Raw genomic sequence first — 22,433 nt, forward strand, 5'->3', positions numbered from 1 at the left:
AGAAAACAGGTTCATTGGGTGGTTTGGGGGGCTCGGAAAGGGAGGCCGAGTCCTGCGTTTCTGGTGCTCAAAAACAGGTTCAATGGAGTTGTTTCAGAGCTCAGAAACAGAGGCCAAGTGCTGTGTTTTTGATGCTGGGAAACAGGTTCACTGGGCTGTTTAGGGGCTCAGAAATGGAGGTTAAGTCCTGGGTTTGGGGGTTCAAAGACAAGTTCAGTGGGCTGCTGTGGGGGGAGGCCCAGTGTCTATTTCTGAGCCCCCCAAAACAGCCCACTGGACCTGTTTTTGAACCCCAGAAATGCAGGATTTCAAAATGGCATCCTGCATTTGGGGGCTTTGGAAGACAGGTTCAATGGAGTTGTTTCAGAGCTCAGAAAGGGAGGCCAAGCACTGCTGCGTTTTTGGGGCTCTCAGCCAGGTCCAGTGGGCTGCTTTGGGGGCTCGGTGTCCATTTCTGAGCCCCTCCCCCCCCCCAAAGCAGCCCCCTGGACCTGGCTGTGAGCCCCAGAAATGCAGGCTTTCCAAAGGGAGGTGGGCATTCCTGGGCCTCAGACAGCATGTTCCCTGGGCAGTTTGGGGGCTCTGAAAGGGAGGCCGAGTCCTGAGTTTCTGGTGCTCAAAACCAGGTTGGTCTGAGCTGTTTCAGAGCTCAGAAACAGAGGCTAAGTCAGTCCTGCGTTTCTGGTGCTTGTAAACAGGTTCATTGGGCTGGGGTCAGAGCTCAGAAACAGAAGCTAAGTGCTGCGTTCCTGGTGCTTGAAAACAGCTTCTGTTTCAGAGCCCCAAACAGCCGAATGAGCCCAAGTCCTGCGTTTTTGAGCTCAGAAACGGAGGCTGAGTGCTGCATTTTGGGGGCTTGGAAACAGAGACTACTAAGTCATCCGTTTTCAGCCCCCAACCCAGGGGCCCTGGGGCCCTTTTTGTGGGTGGTGGGAGGGAGAGAGGGGTGGGAGGGTGGTTGGGCCAGGTGGGGGGGGGGGGGTAGGCAGGGCCCGTGGACCCTCACCGGAGGTGGGGGTCCATCCGCGCGCACCCCGGAGGCAGGGAGGCCGGCATGCACCAGGCTGAACTTCGCGTCTGAGATAGTTTCTGGCGCGAAAGGCACTTTTGGGGAGGAAACGCGAGCAGACGCCGTCTTCCAGTTCCACTCTTTATTCACCCTTAATAATGTTTTTATATATAAACAACCGTGTATTCAATATGTACATACTGTTAATAAACTAATTATGTATACAATGCTATGTATACTGTGCGCTATGTATACAATATGGAACATGATATTCAGATGCAAGTTATGACAGTGATTGATTTACGACCTGGGCAGTCACCAAGGCTGCTGCACTGCCACATTTATACATTTGTATTCAACATCTATACATTTATATATAGTAATTTGACTATGTTTTCAAGATGTACATACTGTTAATAAACTAATTATGCTCTATGGATGCAATATGGAACATGATATTCAGATGCAAGTTATGACAGTGATTGATTTACGACCTGGGCAGTCACCAAGGCTGCTGCACTGCCACATTTATACATTTGTATTCAACATCTATACATTTATATATAGTAATTTGACTATGTTTTCAAGATGTACATACTATTAATAAACTAATTATGCTCTATGGATGCAATATGGAACATGATATTCAGATGCAAGTTATGACAGTGATTGATTTATGACCTGGGCAGACACCAAGGCTGCTGCACTGCCACATTTATACATTTGTATTCAACATCTATACATTTATATATAGTAATTTAACTACGTACTCACTATGTACATACTGTTAATTATGCTCTATGTATACAATATGGACTAGGATATTCAGATGCAAGTTATGACAGTGATTGATTTACGACCTGGGCAATCACCAAGGCTGCTGCACTGCCACATTTATACATTTGTATTCAACATCTATACATTTATATATAGTAATTTAACTGTGTTCTCAAGATGTACATACTGTTAATAAACTAATGATGCTCTATGGATGCAATATGGAACATGATACTCTATGCAAGTTATGACAGTGATTGATTTACGACCTGGGCAGTCGCCCAAGCTGCAAGGAGCCGGAGCTGCGCTGGCACGAGCGGGCGCTGCGCTCCCAGCTCGGCTCCCAAGGAGGCCCAGAGCCCGGCGGGTGCAGGCAGCTCGGCCCCAGCCCGGAGCGGGGCGCGCGCAGGGCAGGAGGGAGGCGAGGCGAGCGCAGTCGTCCTGCTGCGAGCAGGGAGCCGGGCGCCTTGCGTCAGGGGTGGAGGAAGCCTCCCTCTCTGCGGCGCCGCTCTCCCGCTTCCGTCTCCGAGCGCAGAAAGGAGGTGCGAGGCCGTCGTGCGGGGTCGGCACCACCTGCACCTGACACAGAGACAGGCAGCGAGGCTGCAGCTGTTACTCACCAGTGACGCAGCCCCTCCAGGCGATGCAGGGAGAAGCCCCCAGGAGAAGATGCCCCCAGGCTCCGCAGGAAGCGCCCCTGAGGTCCCCGTGCGGGTGAGGGGCCGGGACGCGGCCCCTGCTGCCGGACGCGCTGTCCCAGGCTCTGTGCGCAGGCAGCAGCAGCAGCAGCGAGCCCGTGGCAGGATGACACTTCAGCATTTGCTCCGGCCACCCCCAAGTGCCCGGCTGGGGCTCCTCCATCCCTGTAGGAGAGAAAAAAAAAAGGAGAGGGCATTTCAGGAGAGGCCCAGCACTGCGGCAAATGGCCGCAGGCGTGGGTCGGGACAGTTGCTGGCAGTGCCAGCAGCAGCCGCCCCCAGGGCAGCGCTGGTCACCGGAGCTTTCCTGAACTCCCCGGGCAGCGCCCCGTCCTGCGAAACACGAGGCGCAATCCTGCCCCGCCAGGGCTTCGGTGCACAACGCTCGCAGCAGCTCTGCGCAGCCCCAGCAGCCCAAGCCGGCACAGACAGACCAGCACTGACCCCCACGGCCTGCACAGGCCCTGTGGAGACACAGAGCCTGCTCTCCTCCCTCCCAACTGCCCCGCAGACATGACAAAAAATAACAACAAAAAAAGCTCAGCCCCCGCCGAGCAGGGGCGCAGCTCAGACCTGCCCAGGCACCGCACTGGGACACTCACCGCACACCACCTCCTGCATCTTCGTGCCGGCGCCCTGCTCCTCGACGAGGCTCAGGCTGAGCCTTTCCGACTCGGCTGCTCCCACACAGCGTCACCTGCGCTGGCAAAGGCCCTCGCGAGGGACCGGCCGCAGAATCGCAGCGAGGACGACGCAGCTCTCGCTCGAGCAGGAGCTCCCGGCCCGGCACCCAGCCTGCGCACGCTCAGAGCAAATGCCGGGCTGTAACCCTGGACCTCGCTGGGACGGAGCGGCCAGGGATCACGGCGGCTCCCCACGAGGCTCCCCCCCGTCCGACACAGCAGTACAGCCGGACGCGCAGCACCACTGAAACAGAGCTAACAAGCACAAGCATTTTGCTGGGCTCAGAGCCCAGAGCTGCCCCCTCCCCAACCCCCCAGTGCAGGAGCACCCGGTGCGAACGGCTCTTCCCCGAGTCTCAAGGCCCTCGGAGGAACGAGGAGCATCTCTGACCCCAGAGAGGAGAAACCCTGCTCTCTCTGTGGGGAAAGCAGCAGAAAAGCTTCGCCCAGGTTCGGCAGCGCAGCTGAACAACTGCCCTTCAGAGAGCAGCACCCTCCCTGCAGCTCTCGCTAGCAAGCCTGTGAAGCGCACCTGGGTCACGAGTCCTGTCTCTGACCCAGCAGGGGTGGGTTCGGGGGACACAGTCTTGTACGCACTGACTCTGCCCCGCTTTTACCCCTGGGCCAGCCCCAGCGGTTCTGGCCGGGAACGGTGAGGCTGCACAGGGCCGCCCGCGCTCCCGCCCAAAGCCGAGCCTGGCGGACACGGGCTGGCACACACCAGCGCACGGGTACTCACCGCTGGGCCCCGCCGAGCTGGCTGAAGGCTTTGTCCTCTGGTCGCAGCCCACAAGGTATTTCACCTAGAGTACAACCATGCTTTTACGCTGCTTCAGCCTCCTGCCGCCTCTTTTCATCACTGGCTGGTTGTCAGAAGCAAAACTTGGTATTTGGGGAGACAGCTCACGCAGCTGGGGGAGAAACATACCCCTCTTTTGGCTTTTCCTCTGTCAGCTTCACCTGCATCACGTGAAGAAAATCCTGCGTGGATTATTCCACATGCTGCTGAGGTTATCCCATGCAATGGGGGGGGCGGGGGGGGGGGGGAGGGAAACGTCCCTGACCTCAAGGACACTGGAGATATTCCACATCACACCCACAGAAAAATAGAATTTGCTGCCCGTGCAGAACGGCCGATGAAAAATTGCAGTTAACAGAGCATGCCTTGTTCCTGAATTGGTCCTCTGATATCAGTTACTAATGTCTCCCTTTCAGGGAAAGCAATGAACTTCCATTTATGCCAAGTTAGCAGCTGCCTGTTAGGCAGCTTCTTTAGGGTTAAGTGTTCCTGTACTGCACGGCACCAGCGCTATCATACAAAGGCCCGCAGCTGCAGCGCACGTTTGCAAGGTCACTAAAACACCCAGACCGCCACCGTCTGGCTTCCGACCATTTAAAAATAAGGCCAAAGTCAGGACTGGCTTCTGTTTGACAGCTTGTACCTGAGGCATACCATCACCTCCAAGAATTAGATGCCTTTTCTGCCTATCTGTAAACCTACCTTCATTCCTTTTGCAGAGCCTGTAAGAAAGAGAGCACATCTCTCACAACTTAGAAAGAAGGAGGCTTCACAGAGCTAACGCTGAGGCTGCACTGGGTGCGTGCTCGGGGGTAACAACGATGTTAATTCATTGAAGAGAAGGTTGAGGCCAAACCAGAGGACTTGGAGTCTTTGAAAGCTAAGAGCAACAACGTTCCGCCATTGGGAGAGGACGCAGTTACATAGAGGCCTTGATCTGTAAAAGACTCCCAAAGGAAAATACTTGGATTCTGGCAATTTAAAAAATATATATATATATACATACACACACACACACAGACCTCTCTGCAAAGCAGCACCTAGTGACAAATGGTGCCGCGTCAGTGGGATACGATTTCCATGCCTACTGCTTGGGTCTTTCATCTAACCAGACATATTACCTGGTCTTTTCGCTATATACATCAGTTGCCTTCCACAAACACGTTAACCACGTCCATGCCTGCTGATGTGGCATACCCACAGGGATGCTGGATCGAGTTACTGTATTTTATCTGAAAAGAAAAATTACATTTCTCAACCAAGTACTCCAGCGCCTTACAAAAAGCCCTCTTTTTTTGGTACCAAAGTTCATTTCGATTGTTTAAAGGTTACAGTTCTTTCCCCTTCTCTGGTACCTGGGAGACGGTGCTCTGCCTCTTGGGGCAATGCTTTTTTGTCAACTGCAACGCTTGCAACGTTTTAACATGACACTGCAAATGCTGCAAGTCCAGCCTTTCCGGAGGAACTGAAGCACAGGCTCTTTGGGAAGGCAGCGATGGATTGTACGTTACAAAATCCCGCAATCAAGAAAGATGAACAGCTCTACGAGGAAGCGGGGGACGGAAGGAGGGTCATTTAATTGGGGGTCACTGTACCTGCTGCAGGGACTCTTCTGCTCCCCTCCGGGGCAGACGTACTGGAATCCCCTTGTCATCTGATCCCTCCTTCCTGCACTGCCTGGATTAGTTTCTTCTGCTCGTTTTGGCTGCGTTCTGTTAGGATAAAAAAAATGATTCAGCTTGGGAGAACTAGAAGTAATGAAAGCAGCGACTCTTTCTTTGGCAAGCTGCTTCGCTATTATCCTTTCTTTCTTTTGTACTTTGGCTACTGAAGGGAGTCCCTTTCCTTGGCAGCGCCGCTCTGGCTCGCGGCTGACACCCATTCTCAGCTACATCTCCAGGAGCTGAGGCTGCTTGCCAGAAAAGGTTTTATCTTTTGTTGGATGCTGTGAGTACTCACTTGCAACGTACCTGGTATTTTCTTTCAGAAGCATAAAATAGAGAGGAAAAAGACTAATTGCATCACCTCAGTAGGTCCCCTTTCTCTTCCACAGAAGAAAGAGGAAGACCCATATTTCTCCCCACCCCCCCCCACATGATAGCGTAGCTTTAAGCCGTGCTCCTAAGTGCTTGCCAAAGCGTTTCCAAGTCTTAGGCATCTGTTTTTTCAAAGAGGAGTTGAAAAGCTTAGCTTCCAGTACAATGCATTAAGTCTGAAAAAGAGGTCATCTCAGAAGTTTATCGCGCAACAGATCTTTACAGAGACTGCTTATCTCTAGGACTGGTAGCACGAGCACCCCTTGCCAGTCAAGACAAGGGGAGAGTGCTTTGAGAAGGGGATGTGCTGGTTCTGCGCAACAGAGCATCCAGAGAGGGTGACAGCGTCTCTCAGGAAAAGTCTGAAAGCTTACCACAAGAACGTGGACTACATCATCTGGTGTGCAACACACAAACAGAACCATCAGTCAACCCGATCTTCACTTTCTGACTTCTGAGCTAATGAAAGTGCTTTTTAAAAAAGAAAGGGGGGAGGGGGTTTATTCAGTACACTAAGTTCCCGTAGGTGTTAATTTCTGTGGCTCTTTGATACCTATGTATATATATACACACTTTCCCAAGCCTAAACTACATTTCCACCTGATGGGAAAACCTGGTAATTTTTCCCATCAGCACGGGTGCCTTGGTCTTTAAAGCTCTAGCGCAAGCATCTCATCTGGCAAGACGGTCTTTACAGTAGGTTGCAGTTTGTTCAATTAAAAACTAGTTGTAGTTGTCCTACTTTCAACAGTAATTATTTTCAAATACAAAGATTATTAGCTCTCTCTCCTCCTCCAAGGAGATTTTCCTAGAACACAGATTTGCATGGAGAAAGGGAAGAAACTGGGATAAAACCATGTACTGCGTGAGCCTGACCATTCTTCCCCGTACAGCAGCACTTCAGAGAGGAGAGGGTCACCGCAAGGGGGCCTGCGTCTCTCCGGTCCGCAGCCTAACACCAAAATCTTTCTTTTTTGTTTCACGGGAACCTCGGGGAAGCCGCAGTCCGGACGGGCGTCTCACCGGCCTAGAGAGCGGAGAAGCACATGCAAGGACAGTGGAAAGTTTGCAGCCCTCCCTGCTTCTTTCAGGGCAGGTCTGTTTCCTTAAGAACACTTTTGACAGCTGTTCCAGGTAAGTTCTGGTAGTTTTGGAGACAAGGACTCAGAGGTGTTTTGTGCAAACATACCTCATCTTTCCAGAGCAAGACTTTCCACGTGAGGTTAATCCACTCTCCACATCAACTGGACCAACCAGAAAGGCTGGCAGTCCTTCGATATGGGCCCCTGTCTAGCGCAATCTAGATTCAAGTCCTACAATTCATTTCTCACATGCCACAGTACCTTCCTGAGAGCATCCCGAATCCGAGGCGGACACCTCGGCTGGGCCGGCTCCAAGCTGACGAGCAGGGAGTGAAAACTCCAAATGCCAGGGCAAACCTCTGCCAGGGCCATCCCACGCATCCTGTCAGTACGGCCTTTGAGTCTGTTTCAGGTAGCCTTTTCCTCGTCCTTCTCGAAAGGAACGTGCTGTTCCTCCTTACTGGGGTTCTGCTGGAAAGAAGAACTACGTTATAACGTTGTCGAGCACAGCTATCGCTGCTCCATAAAACACAACTTTGTTGTTTTAAAGGAAACAGAGCACAGAACACAACTGCAAAGCACACTCCGTCTTTGCAGCCAGCTGGGTTGGGCAAAGTTCCTTATCCTTCGGTAGTCCAAAAAATTAGATACTGGAACGCTCGACAAAGAGGTGATACGCTGAACACAAACGCCCTGGAGGCTGAGGCAGGTAAAGGAAAGTTTCCCTTTCCAGCAATGTTTTTGGTAAGCTTTTTTACATTTGAAATAAAGAAATGTGGACAAGTTCATTAAATACAACCCCTGGTACATCCCATCACTTCATGATGGGATGTCACACGCCTGCTGCTCATAACACCTAAGACAGACAGAAAACCCAGCCTCACCTGCCGAATCTAAGGACTTCTGTTCCAAAAATGCCCTTTCCTATACATTTCAATGAACTGAGGAAGAAACAGCAGCAATAGAAACAAGACCTGTGGGTCATCTACCTGGATCAAGTCAGCATGCAATGCTTTTTTTTTTTTTTTTGAGGTCTTAGTCATCATGATGAGTGTAATTACTGCAACCAGCTGGGATACACCTCCCTAGACCTCCTGCCCACCTACACCTGCTCAGTGCACTGCCAGTGCAAAGACTCAGGCTTAGACTGCAAGCAGGGAATAGATGGCATGTGGAGCTCACAGAAAATCCTCTGTCCATAGTCTTTTCTGCAGTCTTCTGGAAAGCCCTGACCCCGGATGTGAAGCAAAAAGCAGCTAAGGCCTCCTTTTCTCCCCCCTCATCTCCTCACCCTGAGGGTGACTCGGAGGATTGCAGTGCTCAGGCACACCCCAGCATGAAGCTCCACCACACTCAACAAATGCATTGCTTTATACAGGACTTTGCCCTGGCACTGGGCAACAGAAGAGGAACAGCAAGGAGGAAGACTGGAGGGTGGGTGGGGGGACCCAATACAGAGCTCTGTAGGGAACAGGAGGGTCATTTCTGGGCCTCACGTGCAGGATACAGGTGGACTCGTGCCCCTCTGGGCACACAGTGAGATTGAAAGCTGGGGAAACTCTGCTGCCAGGCTGAGTTTTCTGCAATAGGTCAGGACACAGGGGCAGGCACCAGAGACCTTTTCTGCACCCTCCACCACATCTAACTGGTTAACCACAGGAGGCAACACAGGATGCTCCACATGCAGCCTCCCCCTCCCCCCCCCCCCAGAACAGAGCAGCTGTGTGCTTCCCCACTCTGTCCAGGCTCCAGGAAACTCAGGGCTTGCACACTGGCAGACCTCACACCTCCAGAGCAGGACATGGCTGCACCCCTGGGGGGGGGGGAAAGGAGAGAAGCAGGGAGCAAGGGACCTCTCCCCACACTGACAGAAGAAACACATTAGGGTTTCCGAAAACCTATCACTTGCTTATGCACCCTTTCCCCTTGGGTTCAAGCTTTGGCTTGTCAGTTTTTAATGAAACAGGATTATCAGCAACAGCAACTCCTCACAAGAGGCAGTAAGCACTGCTCCATGAAGTCCAGTTGCCTCAGAGAGCAGCATGACTTGTGTCTGAAAGGCTAGGGAAACAATCCCTAGGTGGAGGCTTCTCTGCTGAAGAGACACTGCTGCCGCTCCACAAGCTGTCTTTGGAGGAGGTATTCAAAACCCGTCTGGATGTGATCCTGGGCAATATGCTCTAGAGGCCCCTGCTTGAGCAGGGAGGTTGGACTAGATGATCTCCAGAGGTCCCTTCCGACCTAAAGGATTCAGTGAGGTAGAGAATGCCTTCAATTTTCCTGGAAGAACAGCCATTAGACTGTCTCACCTGAAGCCCAGTTAAATTACTGGTTTGATGTGCATGGAAAAAAAGAAAACACACAGCACACACACACAGAAGAGCAACCCACAGATCTGGCCTGAAAGGGTATTTTCCTCTTTCCATAGACACCAGGGGAGCTCCGAGGATGCTTTGCATGTTGACCACCAAATACCAGGAGTCCTGCTTTGGAAGCATTGCATTTGGGTTGCCAGCAGCTAACACACAGCAGTTATCTGCAGGCCTTCAAGGACAAGCCACTCAACCCCCGTGCCCAGCAGGCTCCTCAGATCACACCATGGACATAGCCACATGGAGGAGGCAGAACATGCCAAGGCCAAGCAATGCTGTGAGAGCATCTGCTCCCAGGGCTTGCCTCACTCATACCCAGCCTTGAAGGGTGCAAGACTCAGCCACAGAGGCTGACCAGAATAAGCCGAGGAACACATTTCCACTTCTGCTCCGCGGCTCGGAAAAATCAATCTGCTGTCTTCCTCGCTTGGTTAACAGCGGCAATCCTGTTCTGCAAACATCCCTGTTCCCCAGCCTCTGGGAAGCAGCTCTGCCAAAGACAAAAGGGGAAAACAGGCACTGCACAAACCACAGTAACTCTGCTTCAAGGCATATATGAAGTCCCTTCCTCCTGCCTCTCTGCGCTGCCTGGCTACATTAGGCAGCACAGCGGTCCCAGAAACCGCTGCTCCCTGTGACTTGCCATCAGGTTGTCAGCACCACCCTAGGTAGAGGCTGTCAAGGTCAGGCACTCAGCCCTGGGCTCCATTAGCCCAGAGAGACTTGGGCCAGCTCATTTGTTTCTCCCTTGGGCAGCAGGGGCTCCGCCCCTGCCACAGACAGCCCCCTCTTCAAGGGCAGGGAGCTGGGATCATGCCAGGTTGCCACATCCCAGAGTCACACTCCCCTGATGTTCTTCAGCAGCCTGAGGCAGGCAAAGACAAGGAAGCTCTTGCATTCCCACCTGCTCTGCTCCAGGGATCCACCTCATGGCTTTACTAGGAAAGCCACCTTCTCAGCCACAAGTGACTGCAGATCCCTGTGCAAAACCATGCCAGGTGTCTTGTCAAAACAGAGGCCTGTCTTCAGCAGCCTCCATGCCAAAGCAGAGGCAGGGCTCAAGTCAGACAGCTAAGGGTCTCTCCATGCCTTCTGACTCCAAAGCAACAGCGACCAAGTCCTAAGCACTCTGCTGCAGCTCTGTTACCGGCTTAACAGAGCAGGCAGCCTGGGAGACATTTAGGGTCAAGAAAGCACTAGTCAAGTTGCTTGGAAGAGGAGAACGAGGAAGCCTAAGGGACAGAGCTCACACAATACATAAGCCCTGTTGTGAGCAGCACAACTGCCACGCTGGCAGGCAGGCGGGGCTGCAAGTGCAGCACTAGGCTCCTGCACACTGACTTTCACAAGGGACCCTCTAAGGTCAAGGGCTCTGGAAGCACTTGCAGGAGAAGGACAGGCCTCTTCTCCTGCTTTACACCTGCTCTTTTTCCCTTCTAGAGCATCTAGAGCACAGGGAGGCAAGTAACTGCACAGCTGTAAGCACAAGACCTAGCTGTGCCTATGACTGACCTGCAGCAGTGCCTTCACATGCTCAGGCTGCAGGGCTCAAAACCCCTGGGAGGATGCCAAGCCCGGGCCTGCCTGCCCCTGCTGCAGGAACCACCAGCTGCAGCAGTGTGAGCTGGCTCCCCTCCTCACTCAAGCTCTACCTCCCCCTCCAGCCCCTGACAAGCACACTGAGCTTCCCATGGGTGCCTGCAGGATCACGAGAACAAGACTTGTGAGAGCACAGGGGCGGGGCAAGGTGCAAAAACCTCAAGTCCAACAAGCCCAGGTGTGTTGCACTTCTGCACAGAAGCCACTTGCATCTGCCCTGCTCAAAAACATCGTGCCCTGCTCCAGCTTTCAGCCTAGTCTCTCCTGCCTTCAGCAGGCAATTCAGTTGTGATCCTTGGGTTGCCTTTCTCATGTGGACCACTCCTGCCACTAGGGCACCCCCTGATGACACATTCAGACCAACACTGCCATCCCTGAGGCTTCCCCTGAAAAACACTGCTCCTCAGCAGTCCCTCAGCTCCTATTGCCCAGGGGAAGGGGAAAGGGGCCACCACCACCACACCAGCTCTTACAGAGTCATAAGGAAAGACAACACATCAAGCCATTCATATGCTTTTTGGAACCAAGGCACTGAATCTCTCTGCCTGAGCTGTGCAGGGGAAAGGGGAAGAGAAGAACTGCACGCCCCTGTGTCACCACCAGCAAGTGCTGACACTGAGGCCTGCAGAAGGCATGAGCTCAGCATCTTTTTTTTATCCTACCAGATGTTCAGGAAAGGAGACTTAGGATGGATTTGCTGCCTTTTCACAGGCACCGAAGCCACTCTTTGGCTCTCCTTTATTCTGAGGAAGGGAGCCCACTCTGAGCAGACCACAGGTGAAAGCCTCTGAATTCCTGATGGGCTGGGACTATTTGAGACAGCTCAAGAGGAAAGAGCATGGCCTGCATCACAGCACAGAAGAGAGCTAAGAGGAGAAGGGGCTCGTCCAGCTTCGGGGCTCTTCCAGGGTGACAGTGACCTCCTACAAGCCATTTCCATGAGCTCCCCTTCACCTTGCTTCCTCTCTGCACAGGCTCCCAGCAGGAGGCTTTAGGCCTAGCAGGCTCAGCACACCCCATTCTTCTTGCTGCTTCATTTTGTGTCCAGCTGACTGAAAGGCTAGAAGAGCCATAAAACAATGTGAACAAGGACCCTTGCAACAGATCTGGAAAGCACATGTCCAGTTTGAGAGGAGCCAGGGGCACCAAGCCCCAGGAGGCCTTCAGAAAACCCGAGCCCAAAAGCAGATAGGTACTATGATTTTGAGTTGGGCAAACACTTCAACAATAGCTCTTAACAATTATGGGTAACTCATGCTTATCCCAGGTTACCTTGGTCAAGGCAGCACTCCATGAACACTTAACCCCATTTAATACTTTCTAGTTCCAACCCTTTATATTTGACTCCAGGTTTCTTCTGGGAAAGAAATGTTGCCCTCCTCACACCCCCCTCAAAGCCATCTCTCTTTTATGTTGGTCTCCCTTCCCCACAAGCATCTGAAAAGTAGTGGGTTAGGAGCCTGTAGAATGCTACCCCCACCTACAAACCAGTGCCAGAACTCCTCCCCAACTCACCTTACTGAGGTTCTTACAGGTGCACCTCATTTGTACATGGCAGCTCATGTCAGTCAGCTAACCCACCCAGCTCCCTTTGCAGCTGGGACATTGAGGGGGTGCTATGACTACTGGCAATTAGTAGCAGTCAAGCTTTTTCTTAGGGCTACAGCATTCCCCACACAAGTTTCAGGAGCACCACCCCCCACAGGAAAAACCTCTTTGTAGTAGTACAGAGCCCACAAGCAAACCCCCACTGAAAAAGAAAGTCAGTCTAACTCAGCAGAACAGGAACTTCTAGTGATAAAGGAGCTGAACAGCCCCCACTGTTTCCTAAGACAAGTCCACAGAGAGCCAATGCTTTGTGATTTCAGCTGGTCATTGAAAAGCAAAACTCTCCACACTGGGAACAGCACATCATGCTGTTCCATGCAAAACAGGGATGACTCACCCCCTTCTGCAGGTCAGCTAGGGAGAGGCCACCCAGGGAGGCTCCTTGGCATGCTCAAGATGGAAGAGCCAAGTGCTTTGTTAAAGCAGCAGAAGCTCATGCTCTTAAGGCCCAGAGATGGTTAAGAGAACTTCCCCACAGCTGCTAGCTTTTCCCCAGCTGCAGTCCTACACATACTTCCCTAAAGCTCCCCAGAGAAATACTGGCCTACTTCAAAGCCACCTCAAGCCAACAAGGCCTACCACTGCCCTTGAAAACATAGTACTGCTAAAGTTCTGCCAGACCCAGCCATCAAGCTCTCCGACTGAACTGGAGACTTCTTCAAACACTTGATGCTTGCTTGCTTGCCCACCCTGTTTTCCCCTGCTAGGCTTACTTAGAAGAGAGACAGCTTCTTCTACACTTATGAGAAGCCAGGTGCTCTGAGGAGACCTGACTCACTCCCTACTTACACACTTGAAACACCTCAGCCTCCCTGTTGGGAAGCACAGTCATCTTCAGGCACTAGAAGTCACCTAGCTCTTCAAGAGCAATCAGTTGCTGCAAGCAGAGAACAGTGCTCTTCCAGAGCTCCCTTCAGACCTGAGAGCTTAGCCACCTTCTACTGAACCCCCTCCCCCCATAGGGCAGCCTTTGTCATGGCATACAGACAGGCAACAGAGCACACTCTGGGAAGAGTTACTTAGAAAGCCTCTGGAAGGACAAGGAGCCTATGCCTGACCAGTCTTGCTGGCTTAGCTTCTCTGCTTTTCAGGTACTCACACTGGCAGCTCAGCTGGTGCTGTAGAGCTTGATCCTTTTGTTTTAACACAACAGCCCAGAACACAACCCCACTGCAGGTTAAAAAAAACAAAACATGGTTTGGATCTATTGATGAGTTGGGGGGTTCAAAAACCTGTTCTCAGCTCAAGTGACAAAGCAAACCCTAGCAGCAAGCACTCAACCACCATTAAACACTCACCCACTGAGCAACAGAAACCACAAAACCACTCCAGAGAACAACACAAGCTCAGAAGCAGAGAGCATCAGGACACACACACACAGCAACACACAGCTCAGAACTCCCCCTAACCCTTCAGAGAACACCAAACACACTGCTCTCAAAAAACAGCCCAACCACCCCCCCTGCAACAGCCCCCTCAAAAACCAAACACCCACTCCACCACAACTCCCTGCCAGGAACAGCCACCCCTGGGGCCAGGGCTTAAATGCAGCCCTCTGGCCAGTGGGGAGAGGAGATGTGGGTGGAAGCCCCCAGGTGACTCTGGTCAGGGAAGCCCCAGCTGAGTCTGGTCAGGGCAATTAAGGCCTACTGGTGCCCTCAGGACCCTGGCGGGAGAGCAAACAAGTTTTGCTGTGCCAAAAGGCATCTTCCCTTAGAGCACCACCTAGAGAAACAGGGCTGAGTCACACTGAGCTCATCAGGTGCACAGATCTTCCCAGCAGCTGCTGTCACCTGCCCCCAAAGGCCTTCGGCAGAATGGTAGCCAAAGGCTTCTTTGAACACCGGCTAGCGCTGGATGTTGAGAACCTTCCCAACGTTTCCAAGGAGCTGTACCCGCCTAGATGCGCAGCACGAGCGCACAGTCATCCGGCTCCTGCAGCTGTTCTGTACCTTGCTAGCTATGGCTCAAGCGCTCCCAGCACCAGAGGTGTTGGCTTTGGATTTTGCAGCAGCCCTCACAGATTTGTCTTTTCGGAGAGTTTGTCCAGGCGTTTTTGGAACCCATGCAAACTGTTCACATCCAGCCAGGAAGTCCAGAGCTTAACTATGCATTAGGCAAAGAAATACCTCTCGAACGCTTTGGGCCTGGCCTTGGCTAGCACTGCCTAGGGGCTTTTTTGCATTGGTCCTTGCAACGCAAGAGGTAGAAAGCAACAGCTGTCTTCTTTTCCAGAATGCTTTGGTGCTCCCTCAGAAAACTCTGAGCCTCCTGAATCACTCTGCTGACAGTTAAGAGGCCTGGCCCTGTAACGATTGCCTGCCCTGTCCAGACCCTGAATGCACTAAGAGGTCCTAACTGCCTCCAGCAGCCTCACCTGGCACCTCCGCCCACGCACCCTTTGCCCATTGGCTTGAGGGCTGTATTTAAGCTGAGCCTTGGGGCTGGAGGCTTTGTTTAGTGGGGGTTGGGGGGTGTCTTTAGGGTTGGGTTGTGTTGGGTCTTTATGTTTCTGTGGCAAGTTGTGGGGTTTGTTTTTAGTGTGTTTCCCCACCCCCCCCCTTAGGTAAGCCTTCTAGTTGTGATGTGGCTTTGTTTGTGGTTTTGGTTTCTGCATGTGAGCCTCAGAGCTGTGTTGTGGTGTCATTCCTGCTCTTGCAGGGGGGTGGGGGGGTTTTACAGGGGTGTTGTGGCTCTAGCTTGAGCCCTGCTTCTTGAGGGGGGGTGGGGTGTTTCCTTAAGCAGTTTTCTGGATGGACTGGCTGTGTTATTTTTTCCCAGGGCTGGGAGTGGGCTCTGTTGTTATGTAGCTCTGCCTGTTGCATCTGGAGATGTTAAGGGGCTGTGTTGTGCTCAGTGAGGTAGTTCCCTGGTGGGTGGCTAGCCTTGGGTTGTGGATGCTTGTTGTGGTGGGGCTGGCTTACTGCAGTTGCTGCAGGATGCCTCCCCAGAACAGGGAGGAAGGGCTGGCCAACACCAGGTTGTTCTCAAGCCAGGCTTTCTGTGTTATGCTTCCCAGAGTGTTTGGGTCAGTGTTAATCCTTGTGCTGAATGCTTAAGGCCCCCCCTGAGTGGAGGAGGGAGCAGCAAGTGAGTCAAAGCCTGTTTCTGTCCCCAGACCCTCATGGGTGACCCAGTCACTCATGACTGCTGGGTTTGGGGGGCTGGGTGCCCTGCAGAGTGTTCACAGCAGGGAAGCTTTTCTGAGGGCCTTGTTAAGCTTTCTGCAGGCCCCTAATGGGGGCTGTAGCTTAGTCAGGGAGGCTTTTCCTCAGGTGTGGGGTAACACCCCCCCCCTGGTTAGTCAACTGAGCTGTGAGGACTTAACCCTTCTTGTCCCTCTCCTAGGGCTTGAATGCTCAAAGCAAGGCTAGCAGTTGTCAGGGTTTCAGAGGATTTTTTTAAATCCCTCCCTGAGTTCCCCTCTCCCTGAAGGAGTTTCAAGGCTCTGGGGAAATGTACTCAGGCCTGATTAAACCATCCCCCCCCCCCCCCCAAGGCATTTGGGAGAAGTCACTGCTCACATGTGCATGTAAGACAGTGTGGCAGCCTTGGTTGAGCTTGGTTACTGTGCATGGGTGCTCAGGTGTCCGATATGGGATTGCACCACTACCACTGAGAGGGCAAACCAGACAGCTTTCCCATGCTCTCTTCTCCTGCTTGCACTGTTGACTTGCCTGCTTCATGGGCTTCCTCAAGAGCTGGGAGAGGGATGCTTCAAGCCAGGCAGCCTGGGTTTCTTCCAAACCAGGGGAGGTCAGCACTGTTAACTTCTGTGGCTTCTGAGTCCCTCCAGGATTTTTCTGTGTGTTTTAAGGGTAGCACTAAAAAGAAAAGGTCTCTCTCAGGGGTTGCATGAAAAGAAGGAAAGCCACCTGGATTTAACTTGAGAAGGTGTGGGGGGTGTTGGCTGTGTAGAGCAGCCTGAATGCTCTTGAGACTCAAGTGCTCTTGAGACAAGGCAGCATGTGGCTTCCACCCTGAGAACAAGTACAGCTCCTTGTTCTGTTTGGGGTGTCCTGGGCCAAGGTCCTCCTCTAGTTAAAAGGAGCACTTGAGGAGAGATGCTGGGGTGGTTTTTACCTTTTCCAAGGAAGGCTTGCTACAATGCCTGGTGCTGCTGGTGCCCCCTGGAGTGGGAGAGGCAGAAGGGGAGCAGGGACTGGGTCAGAGTAACAAGGGGTGGGTAGAGCTGCCTGTGGCACAGGGCTGCTTTCTCCCTTAGAAGAAGCAAAACATCTAAACTAACCTTGCTGCTAAGGCCTTTAGGTAGGGAAGGGAACAGTGACATGAAAGAGAGCATGTAGCTTCTGAGGAAGTGAGCCAAAACTGTGGAGTAGCTCTACTAGGATGTGCTTTTGTAGTTGTCTGTTAACATGAGAAGAGCAGGGTGACTTCAGGCAAGGGCTTCTCAGCTGAACAAGTCAAGTGCAAGGAAGCAGCAACAGCCCTCAGGGAGGGAAGAGCTGTTCTCATGCCTCAGGTCTCTGTGGGTTTCTTGTTCTTTCACCAGCCAACTGAATGGGTTCAGGCCCTCAAGCAGGAACCCAGCCTGGCAAGGACCTGGGTCCCTGCCTGGAGAGTGGGGGGGGGGGGGGTGAGGAAGGCCTGCAAGTCAGGGTGCTGGGGGCCTGCTTGCTTGGGGGAGCTCCTGCCAGCTGCAGCCCAGCCAGCTCCTGCCTCAAGCTGTCCCCTGGCATGGAGGGGCTGGGGCAGGCAGGAAAGCAAGGAGGGCAGCTCTTGGCATGAGCACTCAGAGCTGTCCCTGGGGAAAGCAGGGTTTCTGGACTGCCCCAAAGCAGCAGGTCTGCTCTGCAGTGCATTAACAGCTACAAAGCTGCCTGAAGGATCTGGACAGAAGGAAATGAGTGTGACCCCCCCCCCATTATGGGGGGGGGGAAGAGCTGCTGGCCCCCTTTCTGCTGCTGGAGAGGCCAGAGCTGTGGGGTGTGTTGGGCCCAGCAGGCCTGGGGAGCCCCCCCCCCCACTGCCCCTGAGCTGTGGGGGCTGGCTGGGAGGGGGCAGGTGGGGGGGTGCTTACCTGGGTGCTGGTCTGCTCTGAGCTGGGGCTGAGGGGTGCTGCTGGTGTGGGGCAGGCTGTGGTGGTCTGAGCAGGCTGTGTGCTCTCCTCTGCCTCGGTTTTGGGGTGGTGGGTGCTGCCCCCTGCTCCTGGGCTGTGTTTGAGGGGCGGCTGCTTCCTGCAGGCTGCTGGAGGGCTCGGTGTCTCCGAGCAGGGGCTGTGAGCTGCTCGGCAGTGTGTCCCCCCCCCCCCCCCCACCGTGTCCTGTGGTGGGCGGCCGTTGGGGGCGGGGGGGGGGGGGCGGCCGGCGCGGGGCGGCCGTTGGGGGCGGGGGGGGGCGGCCGGCGCGGGGCGGCTGTTGGCCCGGGGGGGTGGGGGGGGGGCGCGGCCGGCGCGAGGCGGCTGTTGGCCCGGGGTGGGGGGGGCGGCCGCGGCCGGCGCGAGGCGGCCGTTGGCCCGGGGGGGCGGGGGGGGGGCGGCCGGCGCGAGGCGGCCGTTGGCCGTGACAGAAGCGGCCCCGGGAGCGGGGTCTTTTCCCGGGTCTGGCCCCTCTGGCGGCGGCGGGAGCCCTGCTCGGCCCGAGGCAGCCGCTCGCCGGGGGGGGAGGAGGAGGCGGCGGCGGCGGCGGGGCTGCCCGGCCCCGCGGAGGGGGAGGCGGAGACCCCCGGCCCTCGAGAGACCTGCTGGAGGTGAGTGCCGGAGCCCCGGGGCGAGGCAGGAGGGACGCTGGGGACAACCGGGGGCGGGGGAGGCACCTGAGCTGGCCCCTCTGGGGGGCTGCAGGGGGGCTCCTTGTGCCCGCTGGGCGGAGGGTCTAGGCAGGGCCCTGAGCCAGTGGCCGACCAGGGCCACAAGCCCTGGTGAGGGACCCTTGAAAACCCAGCTGGCCCGGGGGGGGGGGTGGCGGGGGCTGGGGCACCTTTTGCCCCTTGTGGCTGTAAATGCCCTGAGGGGAAGCAGCAGGTGATAGTGTGTGGGGGCTGCTTTTAGCAGGTGGCAGTCACCTGTTTTCCTGTTGGACTTGCTGTTGTGGCCCTCTCGTTGCTTGTTGTGGGCTTCTTTCCAGGCTGTGTGCTTGTTGAAGGACACTTCTGGGTCTTTGCCGTGGACAAGCTGTGGAGCTCGGTAGGCTTGAGATGCTAGTGAATTGCCAGAGGAGCCATCCGGTGAGGTGAGTTGCTGTATGTTGTGACCTTGCACTCTCTGGCTAGTCCATTGACATCAGTGTTGATCAGCTGGACTGGGCTGAAATAACCCCCTGAACAAGCTTTACCTGGAGGTGTGACAGGTGCTGGCTGCCCCTGTGTGGAAGGATGGGTCGTGTCAAGTACTGTAGGCAATCACAAGGTACAACTGTGTCTGCTGTGCCTCTTCATTGCAGGCCTTGGGAAAATGCTTCAGCCCCCAAAGAGGAGAAGGTGGGGTGGTCTTGCAAGGCAGGCATCCCTGGAACCTGAAGGCTCCCACGAGAAGGTGAAAAACGTCGTCGTTGCTTTGTCTGCCTCGTGTTGCTTGGGATGTCTATGTAGAGGACGAGTCAAAGGATTGCTTCAGAGACCACCTGAGGCTATTGCATGTTCAAGTAGGTCCCGTGACCGCCTGTGCAGTGTATGATGTGTGTAGGAATTTGGGGCGGCATGTGAAACTGTGTTGCTTACCAGGGCACGGGGACCCTTTGGAGCTTGGCATGGTGTGTTTCAAAGTTAATCCTGTGCGAGGGCCCTTGAGAAACCCTGTGTTTTGGATGTAGTGGGGCCAGGGGGCAGCTGGGGAGAAGTGAGTTGTAGAATGTGGCACTTGGCACTTGCTGTCTTGTGTAAGAGTTGGAATGCAGGTTTGAAAGGAGAGCGAGACCAGTTTGTGGGTAGTTTCAAAAGGGATGAATGAGTTGTGTGGCCAGTGAGAAGGAGCAGCAGTCGAAAGGCAGCATCAGCAGGCGAGGCCCTATTTAAGCTGCTTAGTGCTGCTGAGCGGTGTGTCTTTGAACAGTACATAAGCTGAAGCCCTCAGCTAATGCCCCAAATAATCCAGGCATGGCCCGAAACCGTGGGCGGGGAACTTGCCCAACTGCCTCAAATGAGGGGTTAGTGTTGCTTGAATAGCAGCTTCAGAGGGAAGCACAAAACCTCCGGAGCGTGCTTCCTTGTGTCTTCTTTTACCCTAACTTGGGGACTGGGAAGTATGCAATAACCCAAGAAACTAGAGAAGTGCATTTTTCCCCCTGATTTGCCTAATAGTGAATGAGAGGGGAACCTCAAAAAAACAAAACCCTCTAAGGTTTGAGGTAGTGATGGATGAAAATCCATCCATGGGAGGGAATGTCAAGGCCATAATAATGTACGTGGGGGTTGTGTTTGGGAGAAGTGGAAGCTTGTTGCTCCCTTGGGAGCAACATGTAGCAGTAGAATGATACTGCAGACCTGGTTGAGCCTACAAAGAGTAGAGTGTTCTCATCAGGTGAGTTCCCCCCCCGTGGTGCTCTGTAGGGAATGCACTAGTAAAAATGCACAGACTCCACCCCATGAATTAAAAGCACTTGATTTCCCACCCCCCCCCCGGTTCCATTCCAAATGCTGGAGTGGATTTTGTCCTGGGTTAATATGGTTGTCCTTTGCAGGCCCCTGCTGCCTTTGTGCTGTGCTTTTTAAAGCAGATGGAGTACCAGCTCAGAGCATTGCATCGAGGGTGCCTTGGACTATTAGGGTGCCTTGCCTTCCCTTGTGCCTTTTGTGATTAACTTAAATCAGGCAAGGCAAGGACACCTTGAGCTCAGGCCAGGGTGTTCAAAGGAACTGGATATTGACTGATGCAGTTGAGAGTGAAGTTGGTGGGGGCTCCTGGTTGTCTTAATTTCCAGGGTCAGCGTTGTGTTCCTTGTGGGGAAAGTCTACTTCTCCTGGTTGAAGTCAGCAGCAAGCTGACCTTTTTCTGTGTTTATCCAGCAGGTTTTTTCCAGGGTGTGTAACTGGGCCTTTGGTCATCTGCAGAGTGCTGTGCTGACATGGAGAAGGATGTGGGCTTCTTGGCCTGGGGGCTGGCTGCAGAGGGCCAGTGGGACCTGCAGCTGTGTGGGCTGGCTTCCTTAGCTTGGCAGGACAGAGGAGTTCTGGGTCTCTTCCACAGCCAGCCAGAGGCTCAGGATCAGCTCCAGGTGCAGGGAGGAGCTCCAAGGGCTGTAGTGGAGCTTACTGCAGCAGGCAGCTGTCTGCAGTGCCTTTTGTGCAGGTAGTGATGCTTCAGGCAGGTGAGGCCTGCCTGAGAGGCTCCTCTGGACTCCTTGAGAGGGGTAGGTCGGTTGAGGTGCCCCTGTCCTTGTCCTTAAGCTTGAAGGGGCTTTCCTGCAGTGGTGGTGGGGCTTGGGGTCCCTGTCGGGTGCCCTAAGGTGCAGGAGCAGAAGCGCTGCGAGCCACCGATTGTCTCTTTCCTGGTGAAAGGGCCCATTGTGAGTGAGTAGCCTTAGTCCCACAGAACTGCTTTGCCTGGCTCAGAGGTCAGTGCCGTCTGGAGGCACGGAGACACCTGTGTTTTGAGGGCAGAACTGAAGGCATCTTGCAGGCCCTGAAATACTGAGTTTGAGGGGGAGCAAGGCAGCAGAGTAGGTAGTGCGAGGGAGCTGGCATCAGCAGAAGCAAAGAAACAGCGGTGTCCCTTTTCTGAGGGCAGGATATACTGCCTAGGGATATACTGAGCCTCTTGTGACTCGCCCAAAGTTGAGGCGGACAGAGTTTGACAAGAGAGTTGGAGTTCTATGCGTGAGAGCAACACTATTTCCCTAGGACAGAATAGGCAATGGGGTGGTTGCTGTGAAGAAGTAGGGGAGTACCTGCTGTGTCTGGATGCCGGTCAGGTAGCAGCTGTAGCTTCCTCTTCTGTCTTCTGTCACCTTAGCTCTGAGGGCTGCGGGGAAGCTGCCGTAGTTGACACGAAGGATAACATTACTGGAGGTCTACCGAGTTGTGTAATGAGTTTCCTTGGTTTGCCTGGTGAGATGATGAAGGTTATGCTAGTCCTGATGAATGTACTTGCTTGCCACTTGCTAGCAGAACAGGCAGAAGGTTGGGCCTGGTTCTTGGTGTGCTGGGTTGCAGCTTGTGTGTTTGAGGCTGAGGGAGAAGAAGTCTTGATGCTAGTGTCTGCTGCTTTGTGTAGCAGTTGATTGCAAGTACTTGGCTACAGCTTCTGCTGGGAAGTTTGTGGTTGTTTCAGAAGAGGGTGTTTTGGCATGTGGTGGTTGTATGGAGTACAGAGATGCCCCTGTGAGGGCTCCTGTAGTGATTAAACCAAAATTGAAGTGGTGGTCTTGGTCCAGCAGCTTGGTTCCGGTGGTGAAGACAGCCTGAATTCTGACACCATGGATATGCTGCTTGGCAGTCTTTTTTGCTGTTGCTTAGCTTCTCTGTCTAATGTTGCAGGGATGGAATGGCTTGTGGAGTGTGGTGGTGATTGGCCTCAAGGTCTGGCTGCCCTGAGTCCTTGACTTGCCTGCAGCTAGTTGGCAGATGGTGATTATGCCGAGTGTGGATGGGCATGCCGGTGTGCTTGCTTCAGGGAAGGCTCTGCAGACTTGACTGAGGCCCTGTTTCTGAGGTGGAAGTGAGTCTGGTCAAGAGGGCAGCCTTGTGGGTTTCAGAGGGCGTAGCTGAGGCCCATCTGCCCTTCTCTGTGAGGGGGTTAGTAGCCTGCATTGCAGGGTGGTTGAGAAGGGAAAGGCCCTGCAGGTGGTAAGGTGGTCATGGCTGGCAGGTGGAGA

At 53.9% G+C, this 22,433-nt stretch overlaps 4 long non-coding RNA genes across 5 annotated transcripts; 1 reads left to right on the forward strand and 3 right to left on the reverse strand.

The window, feature by feature from the left end:
- Nucleotides 1–3,102: 3,102 nt before the first annotated feature.
- On the reverse strand, nucleotides 3,103–5,128 carry LOC138067122 (uncharacterized). 2 transcript variants are annotated; one of them, XR_011140788.1, is made up of 3 exons: nucleotides 4,669–5,121; nucleotides 3,907–4,127; nucleotides 3,103–3,422 (listed from the first exon to the last, which is right to left on the reverse strand). It is a non-coding gene; the product is annotated as an uncharacterized lncRNA (long non-coding RNA). The 2 variants fall into 2 exon arrangements; XR_011140787.1 differs by lacking the exon at nucleotides 3,103–3,422 and having other exon boundaries at nucleotides 3,439–4,127; nucleotides 4,669–4,903; nucleotides 5,088–5,128.
- A 16-nt stretch (nucleotides 5,129–5,144) lies between these two features.
- On the reverse strand, nucleotides 5,145–7,348 carry LOC138067123 (uncharacterized). The gene is made up of 4 exons (XR_011140789.1): nucleotides 6,879–7,348; nucleotides 5,562–5,678; nucleotides 5,322–5,445; nucleotides 5,145–5,198 (listed from the first exon to the last, which is right to left on the reverse strand). It is a non-coding gene; the product is annotated as an uncharacterized lncRNA (long non-coding RNA).
- A 3-nt stretch (nucleotides 7,349–7,351) lies between these two features.
- On the reverse strand, nucleotides 7,352–17,922 carry LOC138067124 (uncharacterized). The gene is made up of 3 exons (XR_011140790.1): nucleotides 17,705–17,922; nucleotides 16,341–16,487; nucleotides 7,352–7,552 (listed from the first exon to the last, which is right to left on the reverse strand). It is a non-coding gene; the product is annotated as an uncharacterized lncRNA (long non-coding RNA).
- Nucleotides 17,923–18,346: 424 nt separating this feature from the next.
- LOC138067027 (uncharacterized) lies at nucleotides 18,347–19,201 on the forward strand. Its single transcript, XR_011140697.1, has 3 exons — nucleotides 18,347–18,372; nucleotides 18,750–18,854; nucleotides 19,065–19,201. It is a non-coding gene; the product is annotated as an uncharacterized lncRNA (long non-coding RNA).
- Nucleotides 19,202–22,433: the final 3,232 nt, after the last annotated feature.

Source organism: Struthio camelus, chromosome 4 (assembly GCF_040807025.1).
Source record: "Struthio camelus isolate bStrCam1 chromosome 4, bStrCam1.hap1, whole genome shotgun sequence".
Lineage (NCBI taxonomy): Eukaryota > Metazoa > Chordata > Aves > Struthioniformes > Struthionidae > Struthio > Struthio camelus.